Here is a 27825-nt window from a genome sequence, read left to right as displayed (position 1 = left end):
TGGGAGGAAGGCTCTTCACTTGGGAAGGAAGTCTTCACAGTAAACTTTTTATCTTTGGCTGAAACTGCTGAGTTGTCCTGGGCTGTTATCTACAAGGCCGTTTGGGTGAAGGACCTTGCTGACAAGATAGTTCCTCTTATCTTACTAAAACCCAGCTCTGTACTACCTAAAGTTAGAGCAAATATTTAAGCCTTTTGTTTCAAGTCCCCCCTTTTCTTTCTCCTTAGCAAATTCTTTTGCTAAATCACTATGTTTTGAAATCGCGTTTCCCTGAAGTATTGCCCGCTTTCTGCTTTTCATCTTAATTGGTGCCTTTTCCACTCCTCATAACTATCGCCAGAACGCATACTTATCCATACAAAACATCGTAACATACAACAAATCAATATTCCTAATGCTACAATAATTATACATGTAACAAACAATTGCTTTAGCCATGCTAAGTTAGGTAGCCAGGATGTGAGCTTTTCCCAAAGTTCAGTAAACCCAAAAGAGGTGTCATCTTCAGCCACTTGGTGTAAAACTTTAGTTTTTTCCCAGATCTGGTTTAGATCTGTTTCTACCCATTTTTCTTCGTTAACATAGGTACAACAAGTTTGATTAATAACCATACACAATCCTCCCTCTTTTGCTAAAAGCATATCTAGACCCATTCTGTTTTGACTTACCACCTTGCCTAATGAGGAAACTTCCTGTTGAATTCCCTGTATGGCATCTGCAGTAAGATTTTCTGTTTGTTCTATGGTGGCCGAAATCTTCACTATTGCTTTTTCCAATTCACTTACTCCTAAGTAGGGAAAGAGCCATCTAACAAAACTATGAAATCCTGTTCCTCATTCGATTAGGGGATTGTTAACTTCTCATTTAATGAGTTTCCATGGTGATCTTAAAATACCTGGTGGTGGATGTGATTGAATACTTTATCCTGGGGAGCTAGATATCCTAAAGTGCAAGTCCCATCCCAATAACGAGGTAAGGACTTCCTGGCATGACCATCTCCACATAGCCACCATAGCCCATCAGGTACACAATCATATGTATAATCAAGCTGTAGTCCTACTTTAACTGCAACGGGACATCCCGAGGAATCATCACCTTTTTTAGTACATTCAGTTCCATTAATAGTGCTCAGATTAAAGTTTCCAACCTTTGGAGCAGTTTCATTTACCTGTTTTATAAAGATCGGCTTTCCCAAAACTTGTAGATCAAATTTTAAAGGGTGGATGACACTACATCCACAAGAATAACTTAGACCTGTTTCCTTTTTCTTTGGTAATGGGAATTTAAAACCCCAACACATAGTTTCTCTGTTAGGGAGTATAGACATACGTTGACTCTCTGCACAAGGCCTGTCCAGTTTCCAAATCAAATTTTCTCCTGTGGGCAAAGTGGAATTATTTAGGTTATCATATGGCCAGCTTCAATTAGCATAAGACACCGGTATTCCAAAGAGAGGGAATTTCACATCACCTCTGGGAAGAGCAGCACATACCCAGCAATTGAACAAATTCAAAAGCCTCGAAATATTACTAGTTAACTGTAAATATACATTCTGGTCCCAGGAATGAGTTTCTACTATACAAAGTCCCATTAAGATATAGACGATCAGCAATCCTTTCATTGGAGATGGAATTTTAGAGGACTGGTCTGCTTGGCCTCCCATTGCTGTTTCAGCACTCTTTTGACTCTCGTATGGTGAATCCAGGAAGAGAATTCTTTCACCTTCATTGCCGTGTGTGTCGTTAGCAGAACTTGAAAAGGTCTATCCCATTTAGGCCCTAAAGGTGAGTCTGAAAGAGATCTGACATATATATATCACCTGGTACAACATTATGAATTGGTCCGTTGAGCCTGCGGGCACGAGTGCCCAGGACCAATTTTTCTACCTCTCGGAGTTGTTTCTATAAACTTATTACATAGTCAGTTAGCACCTCAGTACCGACATCTACCGTGTAGATGCTCCTGCCTGCACCATATAAGGTCTTCCATACAGTATTTCAAAAGGGCTTAGTCCCTCCTTAGCCTTAAGTTTGGTTCTAATTCTCAGAAGAGCCAGGGGTAGTGACTGAGGCCAGGTCAATCCAGCTTCCTGTCCTAGTTTTACAATTTGCAATTTAAGGAGTTGGTTCATTTTTTCCACTTGACCACCTGCCTGTGGCCTATAAGGGGTATATAACTGCCAATATATATACCCAGAAACCCACTAATTTGCTGAGTGACCTTTGCTACGAAGTGCGGTCCTCGATCTGAGGACATGACTGCCAGAACTCCGAACCTGGGTATAATTTCTTGCACCAATGCCTTAGTCACTTCCCTGGCTTTATTCGTTCGGCAGGGGAATGCTTCTGGCCAACTTGAAAAGGTGTCAGCCAAAACAAACAAGTATCAGAACTCCCCTTTTCTTGGAAGTTCCGAGAAATCAATTTGCCACCATTGCCCAGGAAGGTTCCCTTTTCCTATTTGTCCCAATGTAACCTTTCAAGTTGTTTGGGGGTTATTTTGTAGGCAAACCTCACATTGTTGTGTCACCTGTTTGATGGTTGTGTATAAATTCCGAGCAACAATGCATTTGCCTAGGTATTTGTATAGAGCTTCGGTTCCCCAATGAGTCTTTCTGTGCTCCGCCATAATTACAGCCCAAAGTAAGGTACAAGGTACTATTATTTTTCCTTGTGGTGTTTTAGCCCATCCATTTTCGCCTATTTTTCCATCTAGGTCATTAATTAGTTTCTAATCCTTCTCTGAGTATCTAGGCTCACTGTTAGTCTGATCAATTTGGATTTTACCGTCTGGGACCAAGCACTGCAATTCATAAATAGCTTTTGATTCTTGTATAACATTTTTTCATTTAAATTTTATAATCAGTGTACTCAATCATTTGAGGGTTTTTGGTTTGTTTTTTTTTTTTCTTTTTAGGGGTTGGAAGGGACCTCTGTGGGTCATCTAGTCCAACCCTCCTGCCGAAGCACAGTCACCTACAATAGGTTGTAGAGGACCTTGTCCAGGCAGGTCTTGAATATCTCCAGAGAAGGAGACTCCACAACCTCCCTGGGCAGCCTGTTCCAGTGCTCCGTCACCCTCAGAGGGAAGAAATTGTTCCTCATATTCAGACGGAACTTCCTGTGCTTCAGTTTGTGCCCATTGCCCCTTGTCCTGTCACTGGACAACACTGAAAAGAGCTTGGCCCCATCCTCCTGACACCCACCCTTCAGATATTTGTCAGCATTTATAATGTCCCCTCTCAGCCTTCTCTTCTTCAGGCTGAACAAGCCCAGCTCCCTCAGCCTCTCCTCGTAGGAGAGATGCTCCAGTCCCCTCATCATCCTCGTAGCCCTCTGCTGGACTCTCTCCAGTAGCTCCTCATCTTTCTTGAAGTGGGGAGCCCAGAACTGGACACAGTACTCCAGATGAGGCCTCACTAGGGCAGTGTAGAGGGGAAGGAGAACCTCCCTCGACCTACTGGCCACACTCCTCCTAATGCATCCCAGAATGCCATTGGCCTTCTTGGCAGCCAGGGCACACATGCTGGCTCATGGTTAACCTGTCGTCTACTAGGACACCCAGGTCCCTCTCCCCAGAGCTGCTCTCCAGCAGGTCCGCCCCAAGCCTGTACTGATGCATGGGGTTGTTCCTCCCCATGTGCAGGACCCTGCACTTGCCCTTGTTGAACCTCATCAGGTTCCTCTCTGCCCAGTTTTCCAGCCTGTCCAGGTCATGCTGAATGGCAGTACAGCCTGCTGGTGTATCCACCACACCTCCCAGTTTGGTGTCATCAGCAAACTTGCTGAGGGTACACTCTAACTCTTCATCCAGGTCGTTGATGAAGAAGTTGAACAAGGCTGGGCCCAGTACTGACCCCTGGGGGACACCACTAGTTACCGGCCTCCAACTAGACTCAGCGCCGCTGATGACAACCCTCTGAGTTCTGCCATTCAGCCAGTTCTCAATCCACCCCACCGACTACTCATCCAGCCCATACTTCCTCAGCTTCCCTAGGAGGATGTTATGGGAGACTGTGTCGAAAGCCTTGCTGAAGTCTAGGTAGACAACATCCATGGCTCTCACTTCATCTACCCAGCCAGTCATGTCATCGTAGAAAGCTATCAGATTGGTCAGGCATGATTTCCCCTTGGTGAATCCATGCTGACTACTCCTGATAACCTTCTTTTCCTCCACTTGCTTGATGATGACCTCCAGGATAAGCTGCTCCATCACCTTTCCCGGGATGGAGGTGAGGCTGTCCGGCCTGTAGTTCCCTGGGTCCACTATGCCCTCCTCAGCCACTCTCTTGGCCTCACGATCTGCCACGGAATTACCTATTTCTCGAGTCGTTATTCCCTTCTGATGAGGTTTACAGTGCATTATGACTGCCTTTCTGGTAGTTGAACTGCTTCCAACAACCTCAGGATTTCCTCAGCTTGTTTTATGTACTTCCCTTGGGTGGACAACAGTCCTCTCTTCTTCCAGACTGCTCCATGAGTGTGAACCACCCCAAATGCATATTTAGAATCAGTCCAGATGTTGATTTTATTTTCTTTTGCTAATTCCAGAGCTCGAGTTAGAGCGACGATTTCTGCCTTTTGAGCTGAGGTGTTAGGCAGGAGGGCCTTGGTCTCTCTTACCTGATCAGTAGTGGTTACTACGTATCCGGCCTTACGTTGACCTTGCCGAATAAAACTGCTGCCATCCACGTACCACGTATCTTCGGTGTCCTCCAACGGTTCCTCCTTCAAATCCGGTTGACTGGAGTATACAGATTCAATTGTCTCCAGACAATCACGGGACACTGGTTCTCCTATAGTTCTGCTGTGGAAAGATGCTGGATTGACGATATTAGTAACCACTACTTGTACATCATCATGATCTGTGGCAGCACGCCACAATAAGTCACGACAGTCACAAAGCAAGCAAAAGCAAGCAAAAGTAAAGCAGAAACAGCAGCAGTTTATTGGTTAATCATAACATTTTTATAACCCCTTGTCCCCCACCCCCAGAGTCTCATTGGTGAGGGTTTTTTGGCATGTAGCTCCTTTGTTCTTCTGATTCGTCATCATGTGTCCGTTCACACGACCTTCACGCTTATCAAAGAGTTGGATTTTCCCATCCTCTTTCTTTGTTCCTTTCCTCCTTGTTTTGGTTTCGGCTGCCGCCGGCAACAAAAGCGCCACGCGGCCGCCCCTCCCCCCGCCGGCGTGCGGAGGAGAATGAAAAGAAAGAGGCAGAAACTGGTGGGTCGGGATAAGGGCAGTTTAACAGAACAGCAAACAGAGGGAAAACAGGAACAAAAACGATACAAATAAGGAGAAAACACAACAACGAACCGTACAACTCAGACAGCCGCTCTCCCGAAACAGGATCGGCGCTGTGCCCCCCCAAGCCGCGAGTGCCTTCCTGCCGCGCCGCCCCCCCCACCGGAACCCAGCGTGACGTCACATGGTATGGAATACCAGGCTCTGTTTGGCCAGGTGGGGTCAGCCCCCACCACCCGGCTGTGCCCCTTCCTGGATTCCGGTGAAAATTAACCCTGTTCTGGCCAAACCCAGGACATTATCCACCCCTTATTCCATACCATCTACGTCATGCACAGGTCCCCCATTGTCCAGTTGATCACCACCACTTCTCCTGTCTCCAGATATCATTCCCTTAGTGTATGGATCATCACTCTAAAGTGTCCGTTGAGTTCATTTAATCCATGACTTCAGGCTCCCTCTGTCGTAATGATCTTCCGTGGCAGGAGAGGTGATGTGTGGTGATGGGCGGTCACTTGCTGCATCCGGAGCTCACGGCTGATGTATCTGGTGCAGCCCGTGCCCACAGTCTGCAGGAGATGTTGATCTTGATGAAGTTGCTGGGTGCCAGTTGTTGAAAACCAGGTCCAGTCCCATCATCGCTGTGCTCTGCTAGGTTTTCATCAAAAAAGTCCATCCTTCTTTAATCTGGACAATTCTTACTATGCTAATACTGGTACAAAATATAACAATTATAACAGTGATAACAGACAGTGACAGGGTTATTTAACAATTAACTTTATACAATTTATTTATGGACTATTCTCACCCAAAATTAAATCCCCATGAGGTACACATAGGACTTCCCCATCCTTCCGCATTACCCACCAGGTACACCCAGGTCCTTGAGCAAAGGCAATCCCGCGGACGGGCTTGCCTTTGCCCGAGGCAGGACTAACCCAAACCGTCTTCCCTAACATGTTCCGCATGTGCACTACAGGGACTTTATCCCCTTCTACTGGGCGCTGAGGTTTTGACTGGGCAGGACCAGCCCTGTTGGTGGACCCTCTGGTGTTCACCAACCAGGTGGCCTTTGCTAAATGGGTATCCCAATTTTTGAAAGTCCCACCCCCCATTGCCCTCAAAGTGTTTTTTAGCAGCCCATTGTAACGTTCGATCTTTCCAGAGGCTGGTGCATGGTAGGGGATGTGATACACCCACTCAATACTGTGTTCTTTGGCCCAGGTGTCTATGAGGCTGTTATGAAAGTGAGTCCCGTTGTCCGACTCGATTCTTTCGGGAGTGCCATGTCGCCACAGGACTTGTTTTTCCAGGCCCAGGATGGTATTCCGGGCGGTGGCATGGGGCACAGGGTAGGTTTCCAGCCATCCAGTGGTGGCCTCCACTATTGTGAGTACATAGCGCTTGCCTTGGCAGGTCTGTGGCAGTGTGATATAGTCAATCTGCCAAGCCTCCCCATATTTATATTTTAGCCATCGTCCTCCATACCACTGAGGCTTTACCCGCTTGGCTTGCTTGATTGCAGCGCATGTCTCACATTCATGGATAACCTGTGCGATAGTGTCCATGGTCAAGTCCACCCCTCGGTCACGAGCCCATCGGTATGTCGCGTCTCTTCCTTGGTGGCCCGAGGTGTCATGGGCCCACCGAGCTATAAACAGTTCACCCTTATGTTGCCAGTCCAGATCCACCTGAGCCACTTCAATCTTGGCAGCCTGATCCACCTGGTGGTTGTTTTGATGTTCTTCAGTGGCCCGATTCTAAGGGACGTGGGCGTCCACGTGACGGACTTTTACAACCAACTGCTCCAGACGGGCAGCAATATCTTGCCACAATGGGGCAGCCCAGATAGGTTTGCCTCTGCGCTGCCAGTTGCTCTTCTTCCATTGCTGCAGCCACCCCCACAAGGCATTGGCCACCATCCAAGTGTCGGTGTAAAGATAGAGCACTGGCCACTTCTCTCAAATGGCGATGTCTAAAGCCAGCTGGATGGCTTTCACCTCTGCAAACTGGCTGGACTCACCTTCTCCCTCGGCAGTTTCTGCGACTTGTCATGTAGGGCTCCATACAGCAGCCTTCCACCTCCGCTGCTTCCCCACAAAGCGACAGGACCCATCCGTGAACAGGGCATACTGTTTCTTATCTTCTGGCAGCTGGTTATACAGTGGGGCCTCTTCAGCACATGTCACCTCCTCCTCTGGTGATGCTCCAAAATCTTTGCCTTCTGGCCAGTCCATGATGACCTACAGAATTCCTGGGCAACTGGGGTTTCCCATTCGGGCGCGCTGGGTGATCAGAGCGACCCACTTACTCCACGTAGCATCGGTGGCATGATGCGTAGAGGGGACCCTCTCTTTGAACATCCAGCCCAGGACCGGCAATTGTGGTGCTAGGAGGAGCTGTGCTTCAGTGCCGACCACTTCTGAAGCAGCTCGAACGCCTTCATATGCTGCCAGAATCTCTTTTTCAGTGGGAGTATAGCGGACCTCGGATCCTTTGTATCCCCGGCTCCAAAACCCCAGGGGTCGACCTTGAGTCTCCCCTGGTGCTTTCTGCCAGAGACTCCAGGTTGGGCCATTCTCCCCAGCTGCGGTGTAGAGCACATTTTTAACATCTTGCCCTGACTGGACTGGACCAAGTGCTACGGCATGAACTATCTCCCGTTTAATCTGTTCAAATGCCTGTCGTTGCTCAGGGCCCCATTCAAAATCATTCTTCTTCCGGGTCACTTGATAGAGAGGACTCACAATCTGGCTGTAATTTGGGATGTGCATCCTCCAAAAACCCACAACACCCAGAAAGGCCTGTGCTTCCTTTTTGCTGGTTGGTGAAGACATAGCTGCTATTTTGTTGATGACATCCATTGGGATTTGACGGCACCCATCCTGCCATTTTATTCCCAAAAACTGGATCTCTTGCGCAGGTCCCTTGACTTTACTTCACTTAATGGCGAAACCGGCTTTCAGAAGGATCTGAATTATTTTCTCCCCTTTCTCAAAAACCTCCTCTGCTGTGTCGCCCCATATAATGATGTCGTCGATGTACTGCAGATGTTCTGGAGCTTCACCCTTTTCCATTGCAGTCTGGATTAGTCCATGGCAAATGGTGGGACTGTGTTTCCACCCCTGGGGCAGTCGATTCCAGGTGTACTGGATGCCCCTCCAGGTGAAAGCAAACTGTGGCCTGCACTCTGCTGCCAAAGGGATGGAGAAGAATGCATTAGCGATGTCAATTGTCGCATACCACTTGGCTGCCTTTGACTCCAGCTGATATTGAAGTTCTAGCATGTCTGGCACGGCAGCACTCAGCGGTGGTGTGACTTCATTCAGGCCACGGTAGTCTACTGTCAGTCTCCACTCTCCAGTAGATTTTCTCACTGGCCATATGGGACTATTAAAGGGTGAGCGAGTTTTGCTGATCACTCCTTGACTCTCCAGGTGGCGGATCAGCTGATGAATGGGGAGAAGGGAGTCTCGGTTGGTACGATACTGTCGCAGGTGCACCATTGTGGTTGCGATGGGCACCTGTTGTTCTTCAACCCTCAGCAACCCCACAACGGAAGGATCCTCCGAGAGACCAGGCAAAATGGACAGCTGTTCAATTTCTTCCGTCTCCAAAGCAGCTATGCCAAAAGCCCACCGATACCCCTTTGGGTCCTTGAAATACCCTCTCCTAAGATAGTCTATCCCAAGGATGCACGGAGCCTCGGGGCCTGTTACAATGGGGTGCTTCTGCCAGTCCTGCCCAGTGAGGCTCACTTCAGCCTCCAGTACACTCAGCTCTTGGGACCCCCCTGTCACTCCCAAAATGCAAATGGACTCTGACCCTTTGAACTCTGATGGCATTAAAGTACACTGTGCACCAGTGTCCACTAGAGCTTTATACTCTTGTGGATCTGACGTGCCAGGCCACCGAATCCACACCGTCCAATAGACACGGTTGTCCCTTTCCTCCACCTGGCTGGAGGCAGGGCCCCTCTAATCCTGGTCAGAGAATTTGCTGCTCACCTGCTGTAAAAATGACTTGGAGGTCCCCTCCAGAGGATTGGAATCAAGGTCAAACTGTCTACCTGGTCTGGAGAGCTGCCCGCTGGAAACTGGAGCGGCATTTTTCCTAACAGAATCCCCTTTCGTGATTGTTTTACCTCGCAACTCACGTACTCGTGCCTCTAGACTTGAGGTGGGTTTTCCATCCCACTTCCTCATGTCCTCTCTGTGGTCACGCAGGTAGAACCACAGGGTGCCCCGTGGTGTGTAGCCTCTGTATTCCCTCTCCTGAGGAGAGAAACGCTTGCCCCTAATAGCTGAGATGCGGGCCCGCACAGGTGGGGAGTAGGACATATTCCTGTCTAGTCGCTTGACCAGTTTCTCCATGGCTGAGACAAGGGAGGAAGAGAGACTTTTCTCATATTGGCGGAGTCTGACAGCCACCTCATCCATTGTTGGTGCGTCTTTACCTTTCCAGTTTACAACTGCCAGTGAGTTGGCATGTGAGGAGGGTGCGCTCCGCACAAACTTCCTCCACATGGATTGTGAGCACTGGAGTTCATCTGGGTCTGTGGGTACCTGCTCATCGTCTGTGTCACAGTAAACCAGCTCCCACACAGCTAATTCCCTCAAGTACTGAATACCCCTTTCCATATTGGTCCACTTGCCAGGATAGCATACAACATCCTCACTGAAGGGGTACCTCTCCCTCACGCCTGACAGAAGTCTCCTCCAGAGGCTGAGGATTTGTTCCTTTTTCCCAATGGCCTTGTCAATGCCCCCTTCCCTGGCCAGGGATCCCAGCTGCTTGGCTTCCTTGCCCTCTAATTCCAAGCTGCTGGCCCCGTTATCCCAGCACCGCAGCAGCCAGGTGGCAATGTGCTCACCAGGGTGGCGGCTGAAGTCTTTCCGCATGTCTCGCAGCTCGCCCAGGGACAGGGACCGGGTGATGATCTCTGTCTCTGTCTCCCGTGATGACCCTGGCTCATCGTCATCCCTCCCGGAGCGATCTGCTCTCTTTGCGTCTTTCTTTAATTTTACGGGGGCGACTGCAACCGGCACAGGTTGGTCATTGGGCTCAGTCACTGTGCCTGTGGCTGGGGCTGGAGCAGCTGCTGTGCCCTCTGGGGAAACCGAGGCAGACCCTGCAGCTGTGGCAGCGGTGGTGCTGGTCGGGGGGGCTGTGACTGCCTGCTGGGCTGGAGGGGCTGCAGGGCCGGCTGGGGGGGCAGCGCCAGTCACAGTGCCTGCCGCTTCGTTTCCCCCCTTTTCCTCTTTAGGGCACTGAACAGTGCTAAACAGGGCAGCTCGGTAGGCATGGGCCAGACCCCAGCACGTTGCTGTGATTTGTGTCTGTCTGGAGTTCCCAGGGTGGCAGCACTCTTTTTGCAGATATTTTACTAGTTTTTCTGGATTCTGTACTTGCTCAGGGGTGAGTTTAAAAAACATCGGGGGTGTCCACTGCCCTAGGTACTTGCCCATGCTGTCCCACACACCCAGCCACTCACAGCTATCCGGCCCCGGGGCAGGTCTCTGCACAATGTTCTTAACGACTTGCTTAATCCTAAACAAAACCTGCAACCCATTCAGGAGGCATAACAAAAGGAGAGTGCTGCCCTGAGCATCCCACGGGTACTCGAAATTCTCAAAAGCCGTTAGGACCAGCCTGAGGGAGAGAGGGGGGGCGAAAGAGTGGGGGAAGTTATCCCCTTCGGCTTTGCCCACAGACTGGGTTTGATTATTAACAAAATCTAAGACATAGGATCCGAGGTACGGAAATGACCGCAGAGCCGCATGCAAATACAAGCCTAATTTCATGCACAGTGATGTTATCATATCATAAGTCGATATCGTAAGGTAGATCAAAATTATCATCCTGATCTTTTTCCCAGCGATGATGAACAGCACGGCATTGAATACATACTGCAAATTAGGATTCAGAAACCACAGCCATCTGATCAAAGACAGAAACATTTTTACCGGCGACTATTTAACACAGAAAAATGCGTATAACAAAATTTAACAAAATCTAAGAAAGCTGTTTTAACACACGCTGCTCAGCCCTGCCGTTATCCCTGCCCCACGTTGGGCGCCAATTTAATGTTTTGGTTTCGGCTGCCGCCGGCAACAAAAGCGCCACGCAGCCGCCCCTCCCCCCGCCGGCATGCGGAGGAGAATGAAAAGAAAGAGGCAGAAACTGGTGGGTCGGGATAAGGGCAGTTTAACAGAACAGCAAACAGAGGGAAAACAGGAACAACAACGATACAAATAAGGAGAAAACACAACAACGAACCGTACAACTCAGACAGCCGCTCTCCCGAAACAGGACCGGCGCTGCGCCCCCCCCAAGCCGCGAGTGCCTTCCTGCCGCGCCGCCCCCCCCACCGGAACCCCGCGTGACGTCACATGGTATGGAATACCAGGCTCTGTTTGGCCAGGTGGGGTCAGCCCCCACCCCCCGGCTGTGCCCCTTCCTGGATTCCGGTGAAAATTAACCCTGTTCTGGCCAAACCCAGGACACTCCTGTTTTTCAACCACAGGTGCACAAAATAATTAGCTCATACATATGGCTCTATTCCATCAAGATCGTCAAGGCCGCCCGCGGCCCAGCCGATTCCCACATCTCCCCCTTTTTGTTTTTCTACCAAAAATGCAGTGTTTACCATCTTCTGCAGGGCCCTTTGCAGACAGGATAGCAAACACGAAATGATGAGAAGGAGACCACACGTAACACACAATAGAATTAACCCAATCTTTATCAAACTTATAAGCCAAGCACTAATTCCCCAATCATTAAAAAATCTTTTTATCCAGCCCCATCTGTTGGGGTCGATGTAGCTTGAGAATTAGCACGACTAGGCCGCTTAAGCAAAACAGCATAACTGAACAGGCCGCTGGAAAAGACAGCTAAGAATAGCCATTGAGAAAGTTCTGATAGTGCACATGGTGTGGGTTAGCAAAAACAAGATGTGTTCAAGGACGTGGAGGCAGTCTGTTGCTATTGGCGTTAGTGCATAGTTACCAATTATAAGGGAATGTGGGGCGTGTGAACAGCGTGTGATTTATGTCTGTAGCCTATCCGAATAAGCGTAATCGCGTGTACAGATATGGAAAATGTATATAACCGCATAAGCGGGAGAATAAAGAATCCGACTGTGTATCTTACCAATGCGTGTGAGAGTCGTTCCCGTCCTTTTACGGATGCTGAGACTCGGCATTGTGGTGACCCTGAAGATTTATCGCAGCCGAAGAACGCAGAGGAATGCCGGCTGGCGAGGTAAGCCGGGGTGCCCGAGAAAGGCAGGAGCGGATCCGCGGCACGTCGGGGGGTGCGTGAACATCGGCAGTATGGGTTCCACTGTATCAGCGTTGAAAAACACGGCGCTGAAAAGCCTGTTGGAATTGGCGGATCGAGCTGACGCTAAGTTAACTGAAGGAGACATATCGGGACTATTATTGCAACAGTCACAGAGCTTAGCCCTGGACGCTTTAACTGAGTTACCACGGATTGGGAAGCCTGTATTACCTTATACGCAGATTCGTCAGGGTCCTGATGAGCCGTACATGCACTTTATAGACCGATTAAAGGAAGCATTAGATGCGGCACCAAATCTGCCAAGTGAAGCAAAAGGTGCAGTAGGAAAGGATTTAGCTTTTCAAAATGCCAGCACTCAATGTCAACAGATAATTGCTTCCCTACCTAGTGGGTCTACCCTTAGTCGGTACGTGGAGGCTTGTTCCCGATTACCTCGCTTAGCGGAGGAAAGAGAGAAGGCCAGAATACATGCGACTGCTATGGCCACTGCTTTACGACCTGCCATGCAAACGGGGAAAGGGGATCGAGGTGTTAAAGCAAAAACTGGTTGTCTTATTTGCGGAGAGGAAGACCATTACAAAAGAAACTGTCCTCAGATCAAGAAGCAAAAGGTGGTGACTGACAAATTTGTAGAGACATGCCATGGATGTGACAAGTTCGGGCATAAAGCAGCTCAATGCAGGTCGCAGTTTAAAAAGGATGGTACCCCCCTGTCGGGAAACGGGCAGAGCAGCGCCAGGATGGGGGGCGCGAGGACAAGGAAGTTCCCCACAGCTATGGCTGTCTCGACGAGCTTCCAGCCGCCACCAGCGGCTCCGCAGGAGTCGATCTGGCCGTGGGACAAGACATCACTATAGAAGATGATAAGGTGCATGTTGTTCCCTCGGTAGCCACAGGACCTTTAGGTCATGGGCTGAGTGCATTGTTGGTGGGGCGATCCTCTGCATCTAGTCAGGGAATTTTTGTCCTACCAAGGGTAATTGATGCAGATTTCACAGGCCCAATAGGGATTATGTTAAAGGTATTCACGCCACCATTAACCATCAAACGAGGCAGCAAGGTTGCCCAACTGATTCCTTTTATTGCTCAGGTCCCCCCAGCTGACCCTAACTATAGGGGAACTGACGCCTTTGGCTCAAGTGGACCCCCCTTGGTGGCATTCGTACAACGTCTTTCCACAGAACAGCCCATAAGAAAGATCACTATTAAAGGACCGAACGGCATTGTACTAAAAGACCAGAAAATGTTGTTAGACTCCGGATCAGATGTTACTATAATCCCGAGGGCCCAATGGCCAGAGTCATGGCCATTGACGGTAGTGTCAGGCATGGTGACAGGAATCGGTGGTGCAACAGCGACACAAATGAGTACTGAGTGCATTACCTTTGTAGACCAAGATGGTAAGTTGCTGGCACAAGCACGCCCTTATGTCTTGAATACTACTATTTGGCTATTAGGCAGAGATGTACTATCACAATGGGGTTGTGTCATTCAGATGCCTTTTTGACAGCGGCCATTGAAGCGAGCGCATCCAGGCCTACACTGAAGCTCACGTGGTTGACAAAAAAGCCGATCTGGGTGGACCAATGGCCGCTGTCTATCGAAAAGCTCGCCCATCTCCAAGAACTGGTGGATGAACAAATGAAGTTGGGGCACTTGGTCCCGTCCACTAGTCCTTGGAATACTCCTGTGTTTACCATTCAGAAAAAGTCTGGAAAATGGAGACTCTTACAAGAGCTAAGAGCACTTAATGCAGTAATGCAGGATATGGGGCCGCTACAACCCAGACTACTGTCGCCAGCTATGATACCTGAACAATGGGATATCCTGATTCTAGAGTTGAAGGATTGCTTTTTAACCATCCCATTACATCCGGATCATTGTGAAAAGTTTGCATTTACAGTATCCGCCATTAACAGAGCATCACCCACAATGCGGTACCAATGGGTAGTGCTACCACAAGGTACGGATTTACAGCCCTTGTATGAACTGTTGCAGGATGGAAAGGATCCTTACGAACCACGCCAATTAACACAACCAGCAGAGGCAGCACTCCAAGTTATCGTGCAGAAGATTTCACATGGTTCTATCTCCCGGATACTTGAAGGCTCGCCGATCCAGTTATATATCTATGACTCTCGGGAAGAGATCATTGGGATATTGGCTCAATGGCGGGAGCAACAATCAGACCCATTATGCATCCTGGAATGGATTTTCGGTCCTAGCCATTTCAAACGAACTGTGACCACAAGGACTGAGGCTATTGCGGCTATAATCCATAAAGGATGCCAACGAGCAAAAATTATTGCTGGAGCTGTACCACACCAAGTAATAATGCCACTCACATCCCAATTGGTCACACAGTTTTGTCAAACCAATGATGAATTTGCAGTGGCCGTACTGAACCAACCGTTTGTAATAGATAATCACTACCCGTGTCACCCATTGTTTAAGACATGTTTACGGTTGTTGCCACGGAATACTGTGACTGATTGCCTGCTAGACACATTGACAGTGTTTACGGATGCGAGCAGCAAATCGAAGCGTGCTGGGTTTGTGTGGCAACTACATGGCTACTGGTACTCGTACAGCCTTGTGGCGGAAGGATCTGCTCAAATTTTAGAACTTCTAGCAGTAGTGGAAGTGTTGAAACGGTGGCCTCAACAACCTCTTAATATTGTGGTTGACTCACTATATGTCGTTGGTATCGTCCAAAGGTTACATTTTGCATTTATCGGTAAGATACAAAACCCATTGCTGTTCAGTGCCATAACTCAGTTATGGCACATGCTTCAACAGCGGCAAGAACCACTATTTGTAGCTCATATTAGAAGTCATACTTCCATTCCTGGGGGCCTAACAGAAGGTAACCACCGTGTGGACCAACTAGTGACGGCCACTCCCGTACAACTGTCCACAAGCTTTGATGCTGCACGAGCAGCGCATTATTTTTTCCATCAGTCTGCGGCGGCGCTGCAATGACAGTTTTCATTATCTAAAGCAGATGCGCGTGCTATTGTTGCAGCCTGCCCTGACTGTGCGAGACTCACTCCTATACAGGATGGTGGTGTAAATCCTCGAGGTCTACAGCCCAGACAACTTTGGCAAACCGATGTGACTGAGTTCCCCCAGTTTGGGCGTTTGAAGCACATCCACGTCTCTGTCGATACGTGTTCGGCTGCCATCTGGGCAACAGCAGCTACTTCTACCAATGCCAAAGCAACCCAACGACATTGGGCGCAAGCCTTTGCTGTGTTGGGAGTACCTGAACAAATTAAAACTGATAATGGCCCAGCCTACAGGTCTCAGGTGGTGGCCCGTTTCCTTCAACGGTGGGGTGTTAAGCATGTACGGGGCATCCCATACAACTCCACCGGTCAAGCTATTGTTGAGCATTCCCATCGCTTACTAAAAGATCATTGAAATATTTTAAAAAAGGGGAGAGAGCAATCCCTGATAGACTGTCTACACAAAACCTTTTTTGTCCTGAATTGGTTGAATGTTAGAGGAGGTCATAGTGACCCCCCCAGCTGTTCGGCACAGGGGAACAAACAAAAATGTCTATGACAATGATGTGGTGTTAGTAATGGTATTCTGCCCGGATAAAGGGGTTTGGGAAGGTCCAGTACGACTACTCACTTGGGGGAGGGGATATGCTTGTGTTTCTACAGATAATGGACAGACGGAGTGGGTACCGGCAAAATGGATCAAACCCATCTTGAATGAACACGGAAGAAGAAGGGGAGGTGATAAAAAGACAGTGGGCCTGGTTAACAAAGATGCTAACCACATGGTTGAAGGCGCTACATCCTAACGATGTATAGCTGTTATCTGTACTATCTGACGAGTGTCAATATGAGTGCCTGCTTTCTAGGGCTCCGGGGTTAAGTTTTGGAGAGTGAATTATTTTGCTCCTTTCTGGTAGTAGAGTTTGGGTACCCAGGTAGGACCCTGCTCTTGAACATCAACGGTCCCAGGGATCGCAGGACCTCCAGCCGGCACCGAGAGGTTCTCGGGGAGAACCTCTGATCACTGGACCAAAACGTTCTGAGCAGGGACTATTAATAAAAGGCATTCTTCCAGTATTACTTTTGTTGCCTGCCTGCTGTCTGTTCATCAGTCTTTGTAATATTTGGATTTATGTTGAAAACTTGGTGTGGCTGTGTGTGTGTGTGTGGTCGCGACCATAAATGTGCGATTTTATGTGTTTGTTGTCATAGTGTTTGTATTTCTGTGTTCTGATGGATTTATTTGGTTTTTGTCATCTAATGGATTTGTCTGGACTAAGTAACTGCCTTTGCGTCTTCTGGTTTGGTAAGTTTTCCGTGTTCTGCCTTTAGACTATTGTATCTGCATTCTGATTTATTGGGGCTGCGGAAGTATTTGATGCAGCAGGAAACAGATGGGGAATTTCTGGCTGGTTAATGTCACTAATCAAAATGTTATTGCTTATTGTTGTAATGATTATGGCAGTGATTATGTTGGTCCCGTGTATAATACGCATAACACAAAAGGCACTAGAGGTAACTGTGAAGAAAATTTTTGTGATGCAATTAACACAAATTGAGCAAATGTTTTTAAGGCAATGATAAGATAGCTTAGCTTTTTTGAAAAGAAAAAGGGGGAGATGTTGGGGTCGATGTAGCTTGAGAATTAGCACGACTAGGCCGCTTAAGCAAAACAGCATAATTGAAGAGTCTGTTGGTGAAGACAGCTAAGAACAGCCATTGAGAAAGTTCTGATAGTGCACATGGTGTGGGTTAGCAAAAACAAGATGTGTTCAAGGACGTGGAGGCAGTCTGTTGCTATTGGCGTTAGTGCATAGTTACCAATCATAAGGGAATGTGGGTGTGTGAACAGCGTGTGATTTATGTCTGTAGCCTATCCGATATAAGCGTAATCGCGTGTACAGATATGGTAAATGTATATAACCGCACAAGCGGGAGAATAAAGAATCCGACTGTGCATCATACCAATGCATGTGAGAGTCGTTCCCGTCCTTTTACGGATGCTGAAACTCGGCAATAAGGCTATTGAGGAAAGGGCAGAAAATCAAAGCCTCTGGAGGAGAATCTTGTGGGCAGTGAGGAGCAGTTATCCCTATAAGAGTGATATCATTTGCTGCCTAAGCAAATGGACCACCATGGAGAAAGGAATTAAGTACCTGAGAGAATTAGCTGTGCGAGAGAGAATTCACAGCGACCCACAGACAATTATAGATCCTGACAAAGCGCCATGCACCCGACCTTTATTGCAGAAGGTTGTACAGAGTGCACCCTCAACATATGTCCACTTATTGGTAGTAATTAATACAAGATGATGAGGAAGCAACTGTGGATGAAGTGGCTACCAAATTGCAGCGGTTAGAAGTCAGTGTCTCTTCCCCCCTACAGGCCTGCGTCTCAGCAGTGGAGAAGATGACTAAGACAGCTGAGAAAAATCAGAACATGTTACAAAAAATACTTGACAAACTTGAATTCCTATGTACAGGAGCCCATGTCGGAGCCGTTAGGAGAAGACACACTTTTTCGGCATTGGCTCAAGAGAAATGGAACACGTCACAGGGTAGCTTGTAGTTTTTCCTGCGTGACCAGGGGGAAGATATGAGGAAATGGGATGGAAAGCCTACTGCTGACCTAGAGGCAAGAGTATGTGAGTTAAAAAAGAAAATGCCCAAAAGAAAAGTTACCCTGGTTTCTAGTGGGCAGTTCTCCAGACGGGGTAGGTGGAATTCCCGTTCCTCCCTAACAGACTCGAATAAAAGAAATTGGGGTGGCCCTGTCTCCAGTCAGGTGGAGGAGAGGGACAACCGAGTTTACTGGACTGTGTGGATTCAATGGCCTGGTACGTCAGAACCTCGTGAGTATAAAGCTTTGGTAGACACTGGCGCACAGTGTACTATAATGCCATTGAATCATAAAGGAGCAGAGTCAATCAGTATTTATGGAGTGATGGGCGGATCTAAAGAGTTATCTGTATTGGAGGCCGAAGTGAGCCTAACTGGAAATGAATGAGAAAAGCACCCTGTAGTAACTGGCCCAGATGCTCCTTGCATCCTTGGCATAGACTACCTCAAGAGAGGTTATTTTAAGGAGCCAAAAGGGTATCGATGGGCCTTTGGTATAGCAGCTGTAGAGGCTGAGGACATTAAACAGCTGTCTACCTTGCCTGGCCTCTCAGAGGACACTTCTGTTATAGGGTTGCTTAAGGTCAAAGAACAACAGGTGCCAATTGCTACCACAACGGTGCACCGACGACAATATAGCACCAACCGAGACTCCCTGATCCCCATTCAAAAACTGGTTTCACCACAAGAGAATCAAGGAGTGATCAGTAAAACTCCTTCACCCTTTAACAGTCCAATAAGGCCAATGCAAAAACCTGACGGAGAATGGAGACTGACAGTAGACTATCGTGGCCTAAATGAAGTTATACCGCCATTAAGTGCTGCCATGCTGGACATGCTTGAACGTCAATACGAACTGGAATTGAAGGCAGCCAAATAGTATCACAGAATCACAGAATGTTAGGGGTTGGAAGGGACCTCTGTGGGTCCTCTAGTCCAACCCCCCTGCCAAAGCAAGGTCACCTAGAACAGGCTGCACAGGAACTTGTCCAGGTGGGTCTTGAATATCTCCAGAGAAGGAGAATACACAACCTCCCTGGGCAACCTGTTCCAGTGCTCTGTCACCCTCAGAGGGAAGAAGTTCTTCCTCATGTTCAGACGGAACATCCTATGCTTCAGTTTGTGCCCATTGCCCCTTGTCCTGTCACTGGGCACCACTGAAAAGAGTCTGGCCCCATCCTCCTGACACCCGCCCTTGAGATATTTATAAGCATTTATAAGGTCCTCTCACTCAGCCTTCTCTTCTTGAGGCTGAACAAGCCCAGCTCCCTCAGCCTTTCCTCATAGGAGAGATGCTCCAGTCCCCTCATCATCCTCGTAGCCCTTTGCTGGACTCTCTCCAGTAGCTCCTCATCTTTCTTGAAGTGGGGAGCCCAGAACTGGACACAGTACTCCAGATGGGGCCTTACTAGGGCAGAGTAGAGGGGGAGGAGAACCTCCCTCGACCTGCTGGCCACACTCTTCTTGATGCACTCCAGGATCCCATTGGCCTTCTTGGCAGCCAGGGCACACTGCTGGCTCATGGTTAACTTGTCATCCACCAGCACACCCAGGTCCCTCTCCCCAGAGCTGCTTTCCAGCAGGTCCACCCCAAGCCTGTACTGGTGCACGGGGTTGTTCCTCCCCAGGTGCAGGACCCTGCACTTGCCCTTGTTGAATTTCATCAGGTTCCTCTCTGCCCAACTTTCCAGCCTGTCCAGGTCTCGCTGAATGGCAGCACAGCCTGCTAGTGTATCCACCACTCCTCCCAGTTTGGTGTCATCAGCAAACTTGCTGAGGGTACATTTTAACTCTTCATCCAGGTCGTTGATGAAGAAGTTGAATAAGACTGGGCCCAGTACTGACCCCTGGGGGACACCACTAGTTACCGGCCTCCAACTAGACTCAGCGCCGCTGATGACAACCCTCTGAGTTCTGCCATTCAGCCAGTTCTCTATCCACTTCACCGACCACTCATCCAGCCCATACTTCCTCAGCTTCCCTATGAGGATGTTATGGGAGACAGTGTCAAAAGCCTTGCTGAACTCGAGGTAGACAACATCCACGGCTCTCCCCTCATCTACCCAGCCAGTCATGCCATCGTAGAAAGCTATCAGATTGGTCAGGCATGATTTCCCCTTGGTGAATCCATGCTGACTACTCCTGATAACCTTCTTTTCCTCCACTTGCTTGATGATGGCCTCCAGGATAAGCTGCTCCATCACCTTTCCTGGGATGGAGGTGAGGCTGACCGGCCTGTAGTTCCCTGGGTCCTCTTTCTTGCCCTTTTTGAAGATTGGAGTGACATTGGCCTTTCTCCAGTCCTCGGGCACCTCTCCTGTCCTCCAGGACCTCTCAAAGATGATGGAGAGTGGCTCAGCAATGACATCCGCCAGCTCCCTCAGCACTCGTGTGTGCATTCCATCGGGGCCCATGGATTTGTGGACGTCCAGATCGCTTAAGTGATCTCTCACGCAGTACTCCTCGACCAATGGAAAGTCATCCTCTCTGTAGGCTTCCTCTCTTGCTTCCAGGGCCTGGGATTCCTGAGGGCTTGCCTTGGCACTGAAGACTGAAGCAAAGGCGGCATTCAGTAGCTCTGCCTTCTCTGCATCCTCCGTCACCAGGACATCCACCTCATTCAGCAGCAGCCCCATGTTGACCCTAGCCTTCCTTTTGCTGCTGATGTAGTTGAAGAAGCCCTTCTTGTTGTTTTTGACATCCCTTGCCAGCTTCAGTTCCAGGTGGTCCTTAGCCTTCCTTGTTGCATCCGTGCATGCTTTGACAACATTCCTGTACTCCTCCCAAGTGGCCCATCCCTCTTTCCACATTCCATGGACCTTTCTCTTCCACCTGAGCTCCGCTGGAAGCTCCTTGTTCATCCATGCTGGTCTTCTGCCTCCTTTTCTAGATTTCTTTCTCAGGGGGATGCACCGATCCTGAGCATGGAGGAAGTGATGTTTAAAGAGCGACCAGCACTCTTGGACCCCCCTGCCTTCGAGCCCCCTGGCCCACGGGATTCCTCCAAGTAGCTCCTTGAAGAGGCCAAAGTTAGCCCTCCTGAGGTCCATGGTTTTGATCCTGCTTATCGCCCTGCTTCCTCCACGCAGGATCCTGAACTCGACCATTTCATGGTCACTGCAGCCGAGTCTACCTCCAACCTTCACATCCTCAACCGGTTCTCTTTGTTTGTTAATACAAGGTCCAGCAGCGTGCCTTTCGTTGTTGGTTCCTCCACCACTTGCATCAGAAAGTTATCATCGATGCTCTGTAGGAACCTCCTGGATTGCGCCTGCCTAGCTGTGTGGTCTTCCCAGCTGATGTCAGGGTGGTTGAAGTCCCCCATGAGAACCAGGGCCTGTGACTGTGAGGCTACTTGCAGCTGTCTGTAGAAGGCCTCATCAACTTCCTCCTCCTGGTCAGGTGGCCTGTAGTACACACCCACCGTAATGTCACCCATATGAGCCTGTCCCTTAATTCTAACCCATAAGCTTTCAACTTGTTCCTCATTTGCCCCCAGGCCGAGCTCAATGCATTCTACTTGCTCCCTCCCATATAGAGCAACTCCACCACCTCTCCTTGTTGGCTTGTCTTTCCTAAAGAGTCTGTAGCCATCCATGACAGCATTCCAGTCATGTATGCCACAGTTGACATTGCTAGTACTTTTTTCTCTGTTCCTTTAGCAGGAGAGTGCAGGCCACGGTTTGCTTTTACCTGGAGGGGTATCTAGTACGCCTGGAATCGATTACCCCGGGGTGGGAACACAGCCCTATCATCTGCCATGGACTCATTGAAACTGCATTGGAACAGAGTGAAGCTCCGGAACACAGCTGCCTTCTACAGGCAGCTGCAAGCAGCCTCACAGTCACAGGCTCTGGTTCTCATGGGGGACTTCAACCACCCTGACATCAGCTGGGAAGACCATACAGCTAGGCAGGCGCAATCCAGGAGGTTCCTACAGAGCATCGATGATAACTTTCTGATGCAAGTGGTGGAGGAACCAACAAGGAAAGGCGCGCTGCTGGACCTCGTGTTAACAAACAAGGAGGGACTGGTGGAGGACGTGAAGGTTGGAGGTAGACTCGGCTGCAGTGACCATGAAATGGTCGAGTTCAGGATCCTGCATGGAGGAAGCAGGGCGATAAGCAGGATCAAAACCCTGGACTTCAGGAGGGCTGACTTTGCCCTCTTCAAGGAGCTACTTGGAGGAATCCCGTGGGCCAGGGCTCTCGAAGGCAGGGGGGTCCATGAGTGCTGGTCGCTTTTTAAACAACACTTCTTCCATGCACAGGAGCAATGCATCCCCCTGAGAAAGAAATTTAGCAAAGGAGGCAGGAGACCTGCATGGTTAAACAAGGAGCTTCTAGCGGAGATCAGGCAGAAGAGAAAGGTGCATGGCATGTGGAAAGAGGGACAGGCCACTTGGGAAGAGTACAGAAACGTAGTGAGAGCATGCAGGGATGCGACGAGGAAGGCCAAGGCTCACCTGGAATTGAAGCTGGCAAGGGATGTCAAAAACAACAAGAAGGGCTTCTTCAACTACATCAGCAGCAAAAGGAAGGCTAGGGACAACGTGGGGCCTCTGCTGAATGAGGCGGGTGTCCTGGTGACGGAGGATGCGGAGAAGGCAGAGCTAATGAATGCCTTCTTTGCTTCAGTCTTCAGTGCTAAGACTGGCCCTCAGGAATCCCAGGCCCCGGAGGTAAGAGAAGAAGCCTACAGAGAGGACGACTTTCCCTTGGTCGAGGAGGACTGTGTGAGGGATCACTTAAGCGATCTGGATGTCCACAAATCCATGGGCCCCGATGGAATGCACCCACGAGTGCTGAGGGAGCTGGCGGATGTCATTGCTGAGCCACTCTCCATCATCTTTGAGAGGTCCTGGAGGACTGGAGAGGTGCCCGAGGACTGGAGAAAGGCCAATGTCACTCCAATCTTCAAAAAGGGCAAGAAGGAGGACCCAGGGAACTACAGGCCGGTCAGCCTCACCTCCATCCCGGGAAAGGTGATGGAGCAGCTTATCCTGGAGGCCATCATCAAGCAAGTGGAAGAAAAGAAGGTTATCAGGAGTAGTCAGCATGGATTCACCAAGGGGAAATCATGCCTGACCAATCTGATAGCTTTCTACGATGACATGACTGGCTGGGTAGACGAAGGGAGAGCTGTGGATGTTATCTACCTTGACTTCAGCAAGGCTTTCGACACAGTCTCCCATGATATCCTCCTGGGGAAGCTGAGGAAGTGTGGGCTGGATGAGTGGTCGGTGAAGTGGATAGAGAACTGGCTGAATGGCAGAACTCAGAGGGTTGTCATCAGCGGCGCTGAGTCTAGTTGGAGGCTGGTGACAAGTGGTGTCCCTCAGGGGTCAGTACTGGGCCCAGCCTTGTTTAACTTCTTCATCAACGACCTGGATGAAGAGTTAGAATGTACCCTCAGCAAGTTTGCTGACGACACCAAACTGGGAGGTGTGGTAGATACACCAGAAGGCTGTGCTGCCATTCAGCGTGACCTGGATAGGCTGGAGAGCTGGGCAGAGAGGAACCTGATGAGGTTCAACAAGGGCAAGTGCAGGGTCCTGCACCTGGGGAGGAACAACCTCATGCACCAGTACAGGCTTGGGGTGGACCTGCTGGAGAGCAGCTCTGCGGAGAGGGACCTGGGTGTCCTGGTGGACGACAGGTTAACTATGAGCCAGCAGTGTGCCCTGGCTGCCAAGAAGGCCAATGGGATCCTGGGGTGCATCAAGAAGAGTGTGGCCAGCAGGACAAGGGAGGTTCTCCTTCCCCTCTACACTACCCTGGTGAGGCCTCATCTGGAGTACTGTGTCCAGTTCTGGGCTCCCCAGTTCAAGAAGGATGAAGAGCTACTGGAGAGAGTCCAGCGGAGGGCTACAAGGATGGTGAGGGGACTGGAACATCTCCACTACGAGGAGAGGTTGAGGGAACTGGGCTTGTTCAGCCTGAAGAAGAGAAGGCTGCGAGGGGACCTTATAAATGCCTACAAATATCTGAAGGGTGGGTGTCAGGAGGATGGGGCCAAGCTCTTTTCAGTGGTGCCCAGTGACAGGACAAGGGGTAATGGGCACAAACTGAGGCACAGGAAGTTCCGTCTGAACATGAGGAGGAACTTCTTCTCTCTGAGGGTGACGGAGCACTGGAACAGGCTGCCCAGGGAGGTTGTGGAGTCTCCTTCTCTGGAGATATTCAAGACCCGCCTGGACAAGGTCCTGTGCAGCCTGCTGTAGGTGACCCTGCTTCGGCGGGGGGGTTGGACTAGATGACCCACAGAGGTCCCTTCCAACCCCTACTATTCTGTGATTCTGTGATTCTGTAACACATCATCATATGGGGTGACACAGCAGCAGCCGAAGTCTTTGAGAAAGGTGAGAGAATAATTAACATTCTTCTGAAAGCTGGTTTTGCCATAAGAAGAAGTAATGTCACAGGTCCTGCACGAGAGACCCAGTTTTTAGGAATTAAATGGCAAGATGGGTGTCGCCAGATCCCTGTAGAAGTGATTAACAAAATAACAGCTACGTCCCCACCAACTAACAAAAAAGAAACACAAGCTTTCTTGGGCGTTATAGGTTTTTGGAGAATGCACATTCCAGATTATAGTCACATAGTGAGCCCTCTCTATTGAGTAACTCGAAAAAAGAATGATTTCTAATCGGACCCTGAATATCGACAGGCCTTTGAACAAATTAAACAAGAAATAATGCATGCAGAAGTGCTTGGACCAGTCCAGTCAGACAAACATATTAAAAATGTGCTCTACACCGCAGCCGGAGACAGTGGTCCTACTTGGAGCCTCTGGCAAAAAGCACCAGGTGAGAGTTGGGGTCGACCCTTAGGTTTTTGGAGCCGAGGATATAAAGGCTCTGAGGACAACTATACTCCAACTGAAAAAGAAATATTACCAGCATATGAAGGAGTTTGAGCTGCTTCAGAGGTGATTGGTACTGAAGCACAGCTCCTCCTAGCACCCTGACTGCAAGTACTTGGCTGGATGTTCAAGGGAAAGGTTTCTGCTACTCACCATGCAGCCGATGCCACCTGGAATAAGTGGATTGCTTTAATCATACAGCAGGCTCAAATAGGTAGCTCCAGTCGCCCAGGAATCTTAGAAGTAATCATGGACTGGCCAGAAGGTAAAGATTTCACAGTGTCACCAGAAGAACAGGAGGTGACGCATGCTGAAGAAGCCCCACCATATAATGAACTACAGGAAAATGAAAAGCAGTATGCCCTGTTCACTGACAGATCCTGCCGTCTGGCAGGAAAACATCATAAGCAGAAAGCAGCAGTATGGAGTCCTACACAACAAATCATAGAGGCTGATGAGGGACAAGGTGAGTCAGGTCAGTTTGCGGAGGTAAGAGCCATCCAGCTGGCCTTAAACATCGCTGAACAGGAAAAGTGGCCAGTACTTTATACTGACTCATGGATGGTGGCAAATGCCTTGTGGGGGTGGTTAAAACACTGGAAGCGGAGTAACTGGCAGTGCAGAGGGAAGCCCATTTGGGCTGCCTCATTGTGGCAAGATATTGCTGCCTGGCTAGAGAACATGCCTGTGAAAGTACGTCATGTGGATGCTCATGTCCCTAAGAGTCAGTCCACTGAAGAACAACAAAACAATCAGCAGGCGGATCGGGCTGCCAAGATTAAAGTGGCTGAGGTGGATTTGGACTGGCAACACAAAGGTGAACTGTTTCTAGCTTGGTGGGCCCATGATGCTTCAGGTCATCAAGGAAGAGATGCAACATACAGATGGGCTCGTGACTGAGGGGTGCATTTAACCATGGACATTATTGCACAGGTTATCCACGATTGTGAAACATGCACCGCAATCAAACAAGCCAAACGACTAAAGCCTTTGTGGTACGGGGACCGGTGGTTGAAATATAAATATGGGGAGGCCTGGCAAATTGACTATATCACACTCCTTCAAACCCGCCAGGGTAAATGCTATGTGCTTACCATGGTGGAGGCCACCACCGGATGGCTGGAAACCTATCCTGTGCCTCATGCAACTGCCCAGAACACTATCCTGGGCCTTGAAAAGCAAGTTCTGTGGTGACACGGTACTCCAGAAAGAGTTGTCAGACAATGGCAGTCATTTTAAAAACAGCCTTGTAAACACCTGGGCTAAAGAACATGGCATTGAGTGGGTATATCACATCCCCTGTCATGCACCAGCCTCTGGGAAGACTGAACAACACAATAGGTTTCTAAAAACTACCCTGAAAGCAATGGGAGGTGGAACTTTCAAAAACTGGGATAAACATTTGGCAGAAGCCACCTGGTTAGTTAACACCAGGGGATCAACCAATCGAGCTGGCCCTGCTCACTCAGATCTTTTACATACAGTAAAAGGGGATAAAATCCCTGTGGTGCATGAAAGGAACATGTTGGGGAAAACTGTCTGGGTTATTCCTGCTTTGGGCAAAGGCAAACCCATTTATGGGATTGTTTTCGTTCAAGGGCCTGGATGTACTTGGTGGGTGACGCTGAAGGAGGGTGAAGCCCAATGCGTACCTGAAGGAGATCCGATTCTTGGTGAGAATACTCAATTTAGAACAGTATGATGTTAATTGCTACATAATACTAACAGTATTCAGTAAGTGTCTTCCAGGTTAACACAGAGGTGGTGAAACCTGAGCTAGCTTCATCGAATGACATCCAGTAACTTCCTCGAGACTGACATCTCTAACCTGCAATCCTTGGACACGAACCACACCAAAGTACATACCATCTCTCCTGCCCAGAAAGACTGCTGTAACAGATGAATACCCACAGTTATAAACTAATGAACTCAGTGAACCTTTTGTGTAAAAAGATGAATCATAACCTAATGATATGTATATATGTCTGTATATATGTATATATGTGTATATATTTCAAAACACAACAATGATTTAAGTATGACATAAATGGTATGGAATAAGGGGTGGAATGTCCTGGTTTTGATTAAAACAGAACTGACTCTCTTTTAGTGAATCTTCCTTACAGCTAAGGTCTTCTAAGTAACTCCATTTTTCTGAAGCTGGCTGCATATTTTACAGACAGTGTCCGCTCCAAAGCTGATAACACCTAATGTTTATAGTTACACTGAGCTAATGGTAGGAAAGGAATGCAGAAAAAGGCCCCTGTTTATAATTATTACTATAGCAGCCAAGGTCACCAACAGATCTCTGAGGTCCGGCAAGTGAGGAGTTGTAAAGGGTCACACTTGCAGGGAGGGGCAGAGAGAACAGGTGACCTGATATTGACCAATGAGGTATTCCATGCCATGCACGTCATACTCCGTTTAAAGCTGGGGGATCACAAGGGTCTCGCTCTCTGCGTCCATGGCCGGCTTCTGAAGAGGACCCTGCTTGCTGTCCTGCCTGCTATCCTGATCCAGATTCCTATCCATGCATCCCTGAGTCCAGTTCCTGCCCACTGCTGAGTCCAGTCTGGGACTTCCTGGTGCTGCCTGGCAGCTGCTGGCAGGACGCCAGCGCCCAGCACCCAACTCCAGGAAACTCAGTATCGGTTTTGTATATTTGGTTTTATTTCTCTTATTATTAATATTATTAGTATTGTTAGTGTTATTAGAAAAACTTTTAATATTCAATTTGCAAGTCTCTCTCCCTTTTCCTCCTTTTCCCTTCCCCTGGTGGGAGGG

At 48.9% G+C, this 27825-nt stretch overlaps 1 protein-coding gene and 1 pseudogene across 1 annotated transcript in view; both read right to left on the bottom strand.

The window, feature by feature from the left end:
• Nucleotides 1-27825, bottom strand: part of LOC142365606 (activated RNA polymerase II transcriptional coactivator p15-like) — a 64875-nt gene that overhangs the window by 17333 nt on the left and 19717 nt on the right. The gene's annotated exons all lie outside the window — the stretch shown is intronic.
• On the bottom strand, nucleotides 297-17788 carry LOC142365510 (endogenous retrovirus group V member 1 Env polyprotein-like; annotated as a pseudogene).

This window comes from Opisthocomus hoazin, chromosome W (genome assembly GCF_030867145.1).
Source record: "Opisthocomus hoazin isolate bOpiHoa1 chromosome W, bOpiHoa1.hap1, whole genome shotgun sequence".
In the NCBI taxonomy this organism is placed as follows: Eukaryota; Metazoa; Chordata; class Aves; order Opisthocomiformes; family Opisthocomidae; genus Opisthocomus; species Opisthocomus hoazin.
This window is presented reverse-complemented; position numbering and strand designations above follow the sequence as displayed.